This window comes from Emydura macquarii, unplaced genomic scaffold, assembly GCF_026122565.2.
Source record: "Emydura macquarii macquarii isolate MOO-44397 ecotype Brisbane River unplaced genomic scaffold, CSIRO-AGI_Emac_v2 contig_1483, whole genome shotgun sequence".
Lineage (NCBI taxonomy): Eukaryota > Metazoa > Chordata > Testudines > Chelidae > Emydura > Emydura macquarii.
In genome coordinates this window covers 25,236,864-25,251,998 of record NW_027131620.1, presented here as the reverse complement: position 1 = coordinate 25,251,998, position 15,135 = coordinate 25,236,864, and the positions used below count along the sequence as shown (strand labels likewise).

Here is a 15,135-nt window from a genome sequence, read left to right as displayed (position 1 = left end):
ATTTTGTCCCGGGAAGCAGGGACTCTGAAAAAGATTTGGGGGTCGTGGTGGATGATCAGCTTAACATGAGCTCCCAGTGTGACGCTGTGGCTGAAAGAGCTAATGTGATCCTGGGATGTATTAACAGGGGAATCTCAAATTGAAGTGGAGAGATTATTTTACTTCTCTGTTTGGCACTTGTACAGCTTCTGCTGGGATATTGTGTCCAGTTGAATTGGCGGTCACAATTGAAGAAGGATGTCAATAAATTGGAGCGGGTTTGGAGAAGAGCCATGAAAATGATTAAAGGTTTAGAAATCATTTCTTATAGTATAGACTCAAAGATCTCAATCTGTTTATCTTAACAAAGCGAACGTTAAGGGGTGATTTAATTATAGTCTGAGTATCTACAGGGGGAACAATTATTTAATAATGGGCTCCTCAATCTAACATAGAAAAGTATAACATAATTCAATGACTGGAATTTGAAGCTAGACAAATTCAGACTGGAAATAAGGTGTACATTTTTAACGGTGAGAATAATTAACCATTGAAACAATTTACCAAGGGTGGTGATGGATTCTCTATCACTGACAATTTTTCAATCAAAATTGGGTTTTTCAATGAGATCTGCTCTAGGAATTATTTTGGGGAGGTTCTCTGACCTGTGTTGTACAGGAGGTTAGACTAGATGATCACAATGGTCCCTTCTGGCCTTGGAATCTAGGACATCTATGAACTGCTCCTAAGAAGACAAAAGAACCTCAGGCTCAAGGATACCTTTTTTTTTTTTTTGTCCCATTGATGTTCAGTCTGAGTGTTCTGGATCTCATATGGCAATTTTATTGTATGTTGTCTTTGGTTGAAGTGAGAGCTGTTGTTTTTGTATCAAAACCAGCATCTCCTTGAAAGACTTCCACAGTAAAACCACACTTGTAGCAGGTTCAGAATCAAGTAGATACAGTCTCTATTTATATTTCAGACTCTAGGTTTTATCTTTCAAAACACAATGTTTCTAAGTGCCTTTGACTGTCATACACTTCCTTGCTTACGTGCTCTGTGGGTTCTTTTAGGTCTTTGTACATTTGCTGCTTCTCTGAGTTTCCTGTGAAATACAAAAAGTGTTACTAGCTGAGTAGAATACACAGGTAATCTCGTTGTCACTTATTCTGTTTGTTTCTGATTGCATATGTGCTAATTTAGTGCCAGTAAACATGCTGCATTAATTTACCCTCTTTCTTCCCTTAACAATGAATGTGGGATGAGATATTTCCAATGCAAGTTTGGGTCTACCAACCTCATGATTATTCGGCTTCAAGCTGCAACCCCTGATGAGAGAAGGAGCAATTTACTAGGTGCCCACTTTTCACGGATAAACTCCTTTAGCGCTTATTTAAGTGTGATAAGCAACACAGGATGTGGTGGTTGCTCAGTAGTGAGAAGGAAGCAGTGCATGTAAGACTTACAACCATGTCAGTTTCGCCAGTGATCGTATCTTGCAAATGAAACAGCTTTGGGTATGGTCAATGATTGGATTGGAGGTTCCCAAAGATAACCCAGGGTAACTATGGAAGAAATGTGGATATTTTCAGTAGGCGGCACTCTAAGTACATACTGAGCCAATTGCCCGGCATGGGTTTTGGGGGTTTTGTACTGCTTAAAGTGCTGAGTTTCAGATGAGATGTAAAACAGACATTTGGCTCCCATGTGGATTTTTAAGAACCAGTAAAGAACAGAATTATTGGATTCATAGATTAACATGATTTGCTGGGGAAGAGTCAACATGGCTTTTGTAAAGGGAAATCATGCCTTACCGATCTATTAGAATTCTTTGAGGGGGTCAACAAATATGTGGCCAAGGATGATATGGTGTATATGATGTACTTGGACTTTCAGAAAGCCTTTGACAAGGTCGCTCACCAAGGACTCTTAAGCAAAGTAAGTAGTCATGGGATACCAGGGGAGGTCCTCTCATGGTTCAGTAACTGGTTAAAAGACAGGAAATGAAGGGTAGGAATAAATGGTCAGTTTTCACACTGGAAAGAGGTAAATAGTGGTGTCCCCCAAGAGTCTGTACTGAGACCAGTGCTGTTCAACATACTCATAAATGATCTGGAAAAAAGGGGTAAACAGTGAGGTGGCAAAACTTGCAGATGATTCAAAATTACTCAAGATAGTTAAGTCTCTAGCAGGCTGCGAAGGGTTACTAAGGGATCTCACAAAACAGGGTGACTGGGCAACAAAATGGCAGATGAAATTCAATGTTGATAAATGCAAAATAATGCACATTGGAAAACATAAACCTAACTAAACATACCAAATGATGAAGTCTAAATTAGCTGGTAGAACTCAAGAAAGAGATCTTGGAGAAGGGTAGCAAAAATGATTAGGGGGATGGAACAACTTTCATATGAGGAGAGATTCCAAGCTGAGAAATCCCAGTCTTTTAAAAGAGATGACTAAGGGGCGATATGATAGAAGTCTATAAAATCATGACTAGTGTGGGGAAAGTGAGTAAGAAAGTGTTGTTTACCCTTTTTGCATAACACAAGAACCAGGAGTCACCCAACGAAACTAACAGGCAGCAGATTTAAAACAAACAGAAGGAAGTACTACTTCACACAACATGGTCAAAATATGGCACTCGTTGCCAGGGAATGTTGTGAAGGCCAAAACCATAACTCGTTTTAAAAAAGAACTCGATAAATTCATCAGTGGCTGGTAGACAAGATGATCAGGGATGCAATCCCATGATCTGGGTGCCCTAAGCCTCTAATTGCCAGAAGCTGGCAGTGGACGACGGGATGGATCATTCGATGATCGCTTGTTCTGTTCATTCCCTCTGAAGCATGTGGCACTGGCCATTGTCAGAAGACAGGATACTGAGCTAGATGGACCATTGGACTGTCCCAGTATGGCCATTCTTATGTTCTAAGATCCCATGGCATTACATTTAAAGGTCAGAGTGTTAAAACGCTGGGGTCTTTGCCAAATTGCAGTTGGTTAATCATATTCTGCACATTGACATTTGTCTGTAGTTTCAGTTGGATAAATAATCTTCCATCACTTCCTTTCCTGGACTGTCATTCTGAGGTGCTAAAGCATTGTTGTCACCCAGCCATTGCCACAGAGGAGGTTGCATTGCACTGGTGGGTGAAACATTTCTTGTACAGGTCTGGGGCCCAATATGGTTTTCTTTGCCCATTCCCTTGCTCCTAGAGAAATCATCCAGAGTCTGGGGTGAGCAAAGAGCTATGGGGCCTGATTCTGATCTTGCTCACATCAGTTTGACTTCAGTAAAACTGCTACCCATTTATACCAGCCTAAATGAGAGCAGCACCACGCCCATGCTTTGCAAAGTGCGATATGATTTGTAAGAGTTTTTATTGAATAGTTTTACACGAGACACTGGAGTGCCTGGTAGACTGAAAAATAGCAGACAAACTTGATTATATGCATACTATTTAAATATATTAGGCCACATTCTGGCCTTAGTGGCAGCCCTACAACTCCAAAAAAACAGTGTGTAGCCCAGTTGTAACTGAGAGAAGTACTTGGCCTATTCAGTGTTGTATTTCTTTGGGGTTCTTCCATCCCTCATCTGGTCTGGGAGCAGGAAATGCAGACTGAACACTGGACAAATGAAGATTCAGTGAAGTTTGAGTCACCACTCTATCTGTGCTGTTTTCTCTTCTTGCAATCAGGCATGAAAGGGTTAGCCCAGAATTTTGATCTCTGCAGTATTTTCATGCTTATACATTCTGTTACTCATTTCCATGACAAAGATTGTAGGAAGAGCAGAATAAGGTACAGAATTTTTCAGAGCAATTTTAAGACTGTAATGAGAACAGAAAATGGTAGGGGGGAATAAAAGGATTGTAATTAGAATATGAAATGGGGGGAAAATAATCTATTTCCATGTCAGTCTTAAGACTAAATTCTCCTGCTGCCCGTAGCTTTGAGTGGATGGGTTTTTATTTGTGAAGAATTTGCACACTTTTGCAGGTTCTGCAAGTTCCACTTAAATTATTTTAGGTCCTTACTCCTGCCAAATAATGTGTAAAGTAAAAACAAGAGTTGGCACTTGGGGTACAGCAAGTGCCATAAAAAACTTGCACGTTTCCCTAGATAACTATATAACATCACTTGAGTACTTGCAGCACTCGAGATCTTTCCTACAGGGAGTGTAGGAAAATTATAAAGGAAGATTGTGGACGGTGGGCCCAGTTCTCTGATGGTGTAACTCCACTGGCATAGAATTCGGCCCTGGATCCATTTATCTAAGGTAAAACGGGGAAGAGTTTAAAGGTGAGTGCTCTACTGTACACAGGACTGTGACAGGCTGGGGCAGTGGAGATCTGCTAGGATGGAGGCAGGGTTGATTTTCTCTGTGGCTCTGCAGAAATGTCACAAACCCCCTTTCCACTAGCACTGCTCACGGTTTGGGTCTCACTCTGCCCCGTAGTCCCTCACCCAACCTCTCAAATGGTTGCCAGATGCCTCCACAGCCTGGGGTCTCAGCACTGTTTCTATCCCAATGGCAGTGCCTCTGAGCAGAGACTGCACGGGCCTCCTCCCTTCTGGGGAACCAATCACCCTTAGAGGGGACTGGATATGCACCCCCCCTTCCCTCCTCCCTGCAAGCTGCACCCAGGCACCCCACTTGCACCACCGAGCAGCCCCAAGAGGTGTGTTCTCTCCTCATGTTCTTCCTGGGATGGTGCCGTTCTCACTGCACCCTCTCCAGACCTTGCACAAATTGCAGAGCTAAGTGCAGGTCACACAGTGATGGGCCAGTGGTAGAGCCAGGAATAGAACTTGGGCCAGACTGCTCTCATTTACCCTGTGCGATTCCAGATGAGCTCCACTGAAAGCAATGAGACTGCTCCGGACTTACACCAGTGTAACTTTCTGGCCAGGACTCGACCTGATCCTGATCTGCTCCTCTGAGCACTAGATGCCTAATGTTCGCTCACGGATACAAATACTAGGTGCCCTAGGCAAGGTTGTAAGGTCACTAAAGCCAGAACGTCCATTGTAAAAACCATGACTTAATGCATTGTTCCTCCCCATTTAAAACAAAACAAAACATGCTCTTTGCAGTGCCACCAACTGCTGCTGAGTAAGACTCCTCTATGAATGTGTGTAGATTTATCTCTGGAGCTCTGTGTAAGCCACTGGGCTAACTCAATGGCCTGTGCATCAAAGAGCTCTCTCCAGCCATGAGATTTCAGTCCCTTTTCTTTTTCAAAATAACACCAGTTCATCATATCAGTCATCTTCCTTTTCCCTCGGCCTGAGGTCTTCTGTAGAGGCCTGTCTGCTCCTTATGCGTTTACACTCCACAAGCCAGCCACCTGGGAGTCAAGATTAGCCTATTTGCAACTTTTCCCTTCCTAGCCTGTTCCCTGCAGGATTACGCTCTGCAGACCATTCATCTGAGTCACACCAGGGGGCTCCTTCTGGAGCCTTCCTACTCCCAGTTGCTGAGCTTTTGCAGGCTTTTATTTCAAGCTGTCATCTGATCCAGGCCACTCAGCTTCAACTGGGAGGCAGCTGATTAGTCATATACCCAACTCCCCTTAAAGGGCCAGCCATTCTGTGATACCCAGTCCTGGTCTACACTTACCGGGAGATTCGGTGGCAGTCAATGGGAGTTACGCAAGCGCCACAGAATAGCTTGCATAACTCCCGTTGACTGCTGTGCTTCCCTTCTTCACGGCATCATCACTGCACTGCGCTGATGGGAACCGCGTTCCCGTTGATGCAGTGCTACACCACTTGAGGGGGTGGTTTTAATGCGTCGACTTCTGGATCGACTGAATGGGTCTTCACTGACGGCTCAGTTGATCCAGATTGCCGCCGTCAGTGTAGACATACCCCCAGTTTCAGCAGGGCATTTAGGCATGTGCTTCAGTGGAACTGCTCCATATATTTCAAGTTAGCCATGATGCTGAGCTAGGCTCATAAAGTTTGGCCAGTGTGCTGGAGTTATGAAGAGCTTCAGTTATTTTAAACTATTAATTAAATATGAAATAATTTAAAATATTTTAAAAATAAATAATGGATATTGAGTTCTCATTATTTCCCAAGGTAATTCCTATTAATGTGTTTTAAATGTGCTATGTTATGGCTTTTACTTTTGTTTTCAAAATAAAATGACTCCTTTCTTGTCATCACCTACTAGTATTTTTGTTTTTCTGATATGAAAAACAATCAGCCTTAAATCTGAATTTAAAGGCAAGGGGTTAGTTTGAGAATTGGACCAAGATAGTCCCACAATAAATCCATACGTCTGCTAAGTGCTTTTAAAAACTGTCTGTCTTTAGAGTTTTTATCCTTTATGAGGATGCTCTTGTAATCTGCTTGCTTGTGGTTTGTAGTGTTCAAAGGTTGCTCTAGCTTCATATATAATATTTAACAACCGTGTGTAAAATTCTCCATAAATAAAAAACAGATTACTTTTGTAGCACCATGGCTTGTATAGCCGTGCGAGGCACATAGTACTACTAACGCACGCTGTGCTATTACATAGTTGTTTCACCGTATTCCTCTGAAAACCAGAATACAGTGAGTGGCAACCCTGGGATGTGTATAGATAGAAATGGAAATGTCAGTGCTTTCTTTGCAGTAGCATTCTGGAGGTTTGAGTAAATCTATTTTTGAACTTTTGACCCCATATGACAGGACCAAGTGAGGGGAAATCCAAGCATTTCAGTGGACAAATAAATAATGCTAAATAGATCACTTTGAGCTCGAGGTTGTGTAAAGACTTAATGGGGAAACTGCAGTTAAAGAGATTAGACTAACCTCAGTGGTATATTCCTTGAAGTAGTCTGATGCTAAATTACTCCTGTAGGAAATCACACTTGCGGCCCTGCGGGTAGCAGAGTATGCTGGGGGCAGGGCAGACGCAAATATTTCACATCCTTATGACTTGACAGAAATGTGTATTGACAAAGTAGACTCTTGACAGTGTTTGGAGATGTTTGTTCTAGTGCGAACATTCCAGCACATCCATAAAGCTTAGCCGGTTCAGCTGGCATCTTAGTTTCACTTCAACATCCTGCAATAAGAGGAGTTCCACAGTCAGGGGCCTATAAATATTATGGCAGAAATGCATTTGGGGAGGGATAAAGTTTTGCACTTCATAAAAAGTTTTGGTTTTAAAATAGTTCTTGTTTGCTAATAATTCGCAATGGAAAAAACATGTCTATAGACAGCAAGACAAGTTATGCTGGGTGTGACCTTATCAGATGCAGCCAATTGCATCTCAGCAATATTTATGCTGATATACTCTGATGAATTTTGTATAAATAACAGTTTTTAAAAAATATAATGTGGACTATTCTGTACATGAGATTTTGCATCTCTTTGCTTAGTACTAGCAGTTTAAAGGAATTCACTGGACAGTATTATTTTTATTCATTAACCTTAGTGATTTTAGGGTTGGCAAAGATGCTCAAATGACCTTCTTGGAGATTGAAACCCAGGCACAGATTGGCTAGAGTGCAAATATCTGCCAACAACAGACCCACTTTGGAGTGATGGTTTCTAGAGTGGTGAGGGGAATTCATTCTCCCGACTCAACTGTTCCCTGGCTTCTCTGCCGAGGCAAACACATGCAGGTTCTTGTGATGCGGATACCTGGATGCTAGAAACCACCTGAGATGTCTAGTTCATTGCTCATGGGCACTCAGCAGCTGCCTGATTATGACTTCTTGTCACAGCTATGCTGGGGTCTCTTGGTTGTGATTCACTTGTGAACAATAATGTAGATGTATTTAGTTGTTGGTTTTTGGTTTTTTTTAAATTGTCTCAGTGTGGCAAATTCCAAGCATTGAAGAATCATAACTCAGGCTCCATGAGATTGGCCTAAAAATTGTAAGATTTAAAAAAATAACAGATGTATGCCTTCTGGTTTCTGAGTCTTTTTAGGGTTCACATTTTTAAGTTTTTTTCCTGCAAACACGAGGACTGGAAATTTCCTATTTTTTTAAATGGAAAGCTGAGAGTCTCCTGTCAGCCCATGACTCCAAGAAGCTGAGACTTTAAGAAACCCACCCGATGATATATGACTCGTGAGAGTTGGTAAAGTGTCTCGGAAACTTGGAAATAATGTCTTACCAATTTCATCCATTCCAAATGGTAAACATTTATACTTTTTGTTTACCAAGAACTGAAGTTATCACAAGTGCGTTGGTTTAGTTTCTTCTGCATCTGCATTTTTTAGTATTTTTATTCATTTTCATCCTATTAACATGCACCCACAGTGACCTTTTGGGCACATTTATAAATCAAACTCCCCATTACATTGCAAAAATAACAAGTAAACAAAAGATAACTCAAAGAATAATAATAATTTAAAAAAAAACCTTAAAATGCCAATTCTGTTCCAGATATTGGGGGCTCCCTCTGCCTTTGCTGCTGCTGCGGAAGTTACACTTTTCTTGCTAAGAGATGAAGTAAAAGAAAGGACATTTTTGTACATTCTCTATGCCACACAGGACTTAAAAAAAACAAAAACAAAAAACAACCAAACAAAAAAACAGCAACAAGCTATCTAGCATTTGGAGGACATTTCCTAACAGACCAGAATGATCTTCATATAGGTTGAGTTATGGACCTAAAGTACTCAACAACATGTGTGATGCTGCCACACTTACCCATACATACAGTCCTCGAGCTAATAGCCCAGTTGATTTGAATGGGGCTGTGCATTTGAGTAAGGCTTGCAGAATCAAGCCCACTGTCCCATTTTGATAGCGGTCCTGATTCTCCACTGCTTTACATCATGTCACCATTTACACCTTTTGTGCTAACAAATCAGAATTCATCCTGCAAAGGTGTAACTGGCCACGCATGTTGCAAAGCCGTAAAAGATCAGGCCCCCTGAGCTCAATTCTGGAAGTCTTCCACAAGTCAATATGATTATAACCTTGTCTCTGAGATGAGTGTGCGTGATAATTAAATATACTTTGACTCCAAAAGCAAAACAATGGGAGTAAGTATGGCCAACGCAGCTGAAACACCTATTAGATGTTCTTGTTTACATGTTTTAAACTTCAGAGTTCCAGGGTATTTTGGAATTTTTTTCTGAAATTTTTTGAATGGATGAATTTAGCTGTTTAAATCTTGTGCTGATTATATAGCTTCTATGGAAATGGATTCTTTTAAAAATAGGGGTCTTGGTTCTGATCCCACTTACACCAGAATCACTTCATTGGCTTCAGTGGAGTCACTTCTAATTTACACCAGTGTCAGTGAGATAAGAATCAGGCCCAAAAGAAGCCCCTCTTTTCCTGATTGTTCACTGTCTTGCGTTGTCATTCACATCTTGGGTGTAAAGTGCTACCAAATCATAATGATAGCAATGTGCATTGACTTTGCATTCACTTTGCATGGGTGTGAATGACTAAAGAAGGTGAGAATTAGACCCACCCACTGATTTATTTAGTAGACAGTTTTTACCTAAGTGTGGCCAAGATTAAATAATTCAAAAGAGCAGAAGAATGATCAAGACAATATCACAAAACTAAATTTATTTCAAATTAAAGGATTATAAGAACGTTATACTCACCTCTCAGCATGCCTAGATCATTCAAAAATGAGCCAAATCAATTTTTATTGGAGATGGAATATGATGAATGTATGCTGGAAATGGATTGGAATCCTGGCATGCATGAGGAGTTACTCCAAAGTGAAAGGGGAGGAGGAAATCATAGCAACAAAAGGCAAATATTAAAATGTTTGTTTTCAACCGTAAATCAGTGTGGAATGATGGGACTGATTGTTTTGAAGTGCATTTTGTGGCAAAATGATAATGATAGAGAGAGCACACACACTTATCTGCTGTACCTGGCTAGTGCGTAAGTGGCAAACATCTAATTGAAAAAATATTCTGACTTGAGAATTTCTAATAAATTTGTTTTGCACCCTTATAGCCTGGAGGAAAAAAAAATCTAATCAGTAGGAAGGAAGTTCCAAAGTTTCCACTGCATTTTGAGTCTTGATTTTCAGCATCACTGCTCAGGTTGGCAATCAGTGGCACAGTAATTTTCAGGACAGGATTCATTATAGTTGTTCTGATGGAGTGGGGGATGGGAGGAAATGGTATAAAGCAATAAAACAAATTTGTTCTGCCAAATAGAATGATGTAGAGAGGAGGTTTTCCTATTTGGAATTTGCTCCAGAGAAAGACTTACATATAAAATCAACTTCCAGATGAGGTCTATTTTCTGTAGGTTTTCTCTGAAGAGGTGCTGCAAATAGTGGGTATCCTGAATTTGCAAAATATTTGGCCTTGAATGGGTGGAAAAGTGAGCAGCATGTGTGTGTTGGAAAAGATACTGGAGATGGATGGATGTGTACAGTTTATATATCTGTAGCACGGTAGGTATATTGTCACTTTGGAAAGAGTGCTAGTTTTTCTACTGCTGAGATAAATATTTCTACAGTGAGAATAACTGATTTGTTTCAGTGATAGAATCAGTTATTTCACCAATAGAAAAACTTATATATATACACACACGGAGCTGTGATTTGTCATGTGATTTACCTTCAGCATCCAAATATGTGGGCCCATCAAGCTGTCAGTCTGATTTCTGCTAATGCCAGACAGATTGGACAGTGAGAAACCCAACTTCTAGAGGGCAGTATGTCTTTATGGGGCAAATGGAGTCTTTGTGTCGTCATTCACACCTGCACAAAGTGAGTGTGAAACTGCTGCCCTTCTGATGCACTTTACATCCACTCTGCACTAGTGTAAACAGGAGCAGACTTTGTCTTCTGCATTCTGAAGGTCCTGCTGTCCGTGAGTTCAGCTGCACTGGACCTCAATCCTGATCTCAGTTACATCAGTGTAAACCAGTGGAACCCCCCTGGATTTAAACTGATGAGATGGAAGTTGGGGTCTGGGCCATTGCGTTTTAATGAAGTTGCTTACATCAGGGCTAAATTCAGGCTGTGGTCTCTAACACTCAGACTCAGGGTATGTCTACACTGACGGTGGCAAAGTCGTCACCATCAGATCAACCTTTCTGGATCGATTGAATGGTCAGTGAAAACTCGCTTAATTGATCCAGAAGTTGACGTTGCAAAACCATCCCCTCAAGTGGCGTAGCATTGCATTGACGGGAATGCGGTTCCCATCGGTGCGGTGCAGTGAAGATGCCGTACAGAAGGGAAGCACAGCAGTAGCGTAGCTTGCGTAACTCCCGTCGACTGCCGCCGAATCGCCCAGTAAGTATAGACCAGAGCTCAGTCAGCCCTACTGACTGTTAGCAGCCTAGCTTTGCCAGTGTGCGGAGGAGCCGGGGACCTAGTGGTGATGCTATCTCAAGTTGGTGAAAATCTAGAGAAATCCATTGCCTTCGGACCGTGCTTTATTTTCCTCACATGAACGAAGAGGTTTTTAATTCACTTCAGCAAACTCTCTCCAGATCATGATTGTTCTGGGAAAAGCAATGAAAGCAGCACCAACCATATTCTTTGGCAGTGTTTCCCAGACTGTTGAAAGCTATTACAGCCTTCAGGAAAACAAAACTGATTGTGCTCCTGCTGCAGTCCCACCCGGTGGTGTTAAAGGCCTATCAAAATGAGCAAATCACTCAGCAAAGAGTGTCAGTCTTCCTCCTCCTTCTTTCTTACATGATCTGAGCACTGAAATAATTAACAAGGCTAACATTTAAAGTATCATCACTGGTGTCTGAGTTAGCAACCATGGAGACAAATGATGCAGTTCACATCTCTGAGCAATTGTTTCAAACTCAGGTAGAATCTCTGTATATGTTCCATTTAGAGCATATTTCCAAGGTTTTCTTTGCAACCATAATGGCTAGAGACTAAATTTTTCTTTTAAATTAAAGCCAAGAGTCTGGAGAACAATTAAGATGGCTGGCTATACTCTCCCACACACCATTTGTCATTTGTCCCCCTCCAGGGATCATCTGTCCATGCTGGTTTAGGAAGTTATTGCAGACCTGGTGCATTGGAAATACTTGGAATTAGTGACTTTTAGGAGTTTATAAAGTGGTTAGAAAGGGTGACATTCTCCCCTACACAAAGGTCAGCATAGGGCTATGCTCCACTTAAATCCACAAAATATGATTTAATCTCCAGTGTTGCCTACATCCTGGTCCTCTGCACAGGGCCAGAGACAGGCCGCAGCCTGTGTCCCTTCTTCTGTTCTTACACTGGTGTGAACAAGACAAACACTGGTACAAATACATTGTCGATGAAAGCGTATCGCAGCCAAGAGCGGAGCGTATGCCAGTGATGAATACTTGGCTACTATCTTGTGCTTTTCATCTGCAAATCATGCTTGATGAAAGGTAGAGAAATACCATCAACCCCATTTTATAGATCAGGAAACTGGCTGCAGAGAGAGGAAGTGACTCATTCAAGGTTCCCCAGCTGGCCAGTGGCAGCACTGGGGACAGAACCCTGGTCTCCTGGCTCCCAGTCCAGTGCTCTTCCCGGTGAAGAAGCTACCTCCCCAATACTGTTAGTTTCTCAGAGATATTGATAATGGCCAGTCCTATGAGCTGCTCCCGTTCAAACAGCCCTATCCTGCTTTCCAGTGTTTGAATATTCTACACCAGGCTATCTAGCATTCTGTGGCACCTACCCTGTACCCTCATTGGGGAGCCAGGGCGATGGTGGGGTGTTTGAGCAACATGGCTGATGGGAAATTAATACTTGGAGAAACATAAAGACTTTACATCTGAAGTGTTTAACTTGACTTCTTTTAATTTGCCTTGTTCTCTGATCCCAGAGGGTAATTTGGCAATTAGAAGGTGTTTTCCCCGACCAGCACAGCTGTCTGGTGATATAGCTGTGCTGCTCCCATGGGCTTTCCAAACCCGTGGGCTAAAGTGGTGAAATCCCGTGGAACTCTGAGAAACTGAAGTGTAATTAATAGTCTGTAGTGAGACTGATAATCTTCATCTGGCTTTGTTTATATTCTTTTAATGTTCTTATGTGACAAATTCACTAGGCATTTGCACAACTGGTGTCAGTTTCATATCAGGGAGCAGAAGAAACACTGAGGGGCCCAACCATCTCCAATTCATCATCTGGCTTGTGAGGGCAACAGGACACGCTCTCCCTTTCGCTAAGCACACTGTGCAATTTAGAGCCGATACCTCCGTCTCTAAACCAGAAGTGTTTTAAGGCATATATCATTGTATTGCCATAATTACAATGAGCTTAGCCTCATGGACTGCCCCAGCAATATTTGGAGCCAGAGACAGTTCTAGGGGGTGTTTTTTTTTTTGTTCTGATTCTGAGAGCTATTCTAGCAGATTAACAGGAAGAGTTGTGTAGCTCCAAGGTTTTGAAGTCTAATAACTAGATTAGTTATCTGGATCTGAATGCAGAGGGGGCATATACATTCTGATTGAGCTGATTGTACCAGCCTAGTTGGGTCATTCTCAAGTTGCCTCTGGAACGGACTCATCTTTGACCAGTGCACCCTGGCAGCCATAGAGAGACCTGCTGCAGTCAGAGACTGGATTGGAAAGGGAATGACTTCTTGCCAGCAGGTTTTCCAGAGAAATTTCTCTCTCTATTACCAGCTGAAGTCCTGGGATCTGATTTACCCCTCTATTACATTTGTGCAGAACTGGAGTAATGCAAAGGTGAATCAGGTCCAGAACTTCTTAAACAGAGAAGGAGAAACGATTTCTGTGTCCTCATGACGTTTTCATTCCAAAGCAATTAAGGCTTCTTCCAACTACATAACAATATAGGCCTATAGCGCACCTCTCCAGATTTCACAAAGACGCTGGTCAATATGACATGGCTGTATGCCTATAGTAAGGGTCTAGAACAACTGTGCAGAATGCAGGGTGTTTAGCTCATTAGCTCCTCCTTGCTAGTTTGAATTAATAGACCCAGATCTCAGGGTGATTTGCAGGGTGTGTTGTGTCTTCCAAGATAAGGAAAAAAAAGGAATGCTGCTCTCTGGTAAACTTTTAGATGCTGTCTCCTCAAAATCCCTTTTAAACCATTGTGCTTTTTTCTTGCATTCCTTGCCTCCTCATTGCTGGTTACAATTTGCCTATGAACAGATGCCTTCTCCCATTTATAACCTGCCTATTTTCCCGAACGGCATCCTATTAAGTGCTCATGGTATCCTGGTTTGTAACCATTGGGGCAAGTGAGGTATCAGGAGTAGTGATGTGACTGACTGAAGCAAGCAGCCCAAAAAGTGCCAGGCTCACACATGGATATTGCACATGTAACAATGTGTGTGCCCAGGCCTCTCCTGGGTAGCTGGCCCCTTCCACTTGAACAGCCTGCTACTTTCACATACCTAAAGCAGTGCGCTTTCGCTTCAGTGGCAGAGGCCTGTAATTTTGGTGTTGAAGATCCTGAGTTTGATGGGGTTTGTGTATGGGGGGGCTTCATAAACCTAGGATCAGTTATTCAAGGAGCATGCAGGAATCATGCCAAGCTAAAGATAATCTTGCATATTCAATGCATGATCTTTGCATCATACATTGCTGCGGTTTTGCTGGCATAGGACTGTGGAGAAGGCTGAATGGGAAACGAGAATAGCTGTTACCTACAGATCTTGTTAATTAACAGTGGCGGGAAAAGAAAGGAAGGAAGAATAAAAGGTTTGAAGGTGTAGTTTGATTCTTTTAGTAAGCTCTTAGGCTGGTTAACCTTTGCCCCAACTATGTGGGTGGTTTTGATTTTAACATCTCCCTGTATACTAATGTATATGCCACGTTAAGGGTATAACTAGGTTTTCATTATGCTGCAAGTACACTTTTCATCCCCCCCGCCCACGTTCCCTCTGACAAAACCAAACCAGTCTGCCTACCATTTTCCCATGTGGCATTCTGAGGAGGGGCTTTGTTTTGTGCGTGGTTTGGGAGTAACTGAACAAGGTGTCTGTGAGAAGGGAGGATTGGAAAAATCAGTTATTCTCAGCAGGCTTTGGTGCCTTTCAGTATTTTAGGTCAGTTTGGACGGTTCCTTTTTGAGTGTTTACTGGGAGGTCTGTTTGAGGCTCTCACGGAGCTGAGGTTATAACTGGGGCCCAGAAACCCTATGCGCCCCTCAGGAGAGATTTAAAACAACTATTTTGTTCCTCAGATCTTGATTCTTCCTGTTGAGGGGTTGAGAAATTGTGGGACCCAAAGA

At 42.1% G+C, this 15,135-nt stretch overlaps 1 protein-coding gene across 3 annotated transcripts in view; it reads left to right on the top strand.

Annotated features, from left to right (window-relative positions):
- The window catches only part of TOX2 (TOX high mobility group box family member 2), a 244,493-nt gene that overhangs the window by 77,339 nt on the left and 152,019 nt on the right, over positions 1-15,135 (top strand). The window lies entirely within an intron of this gene.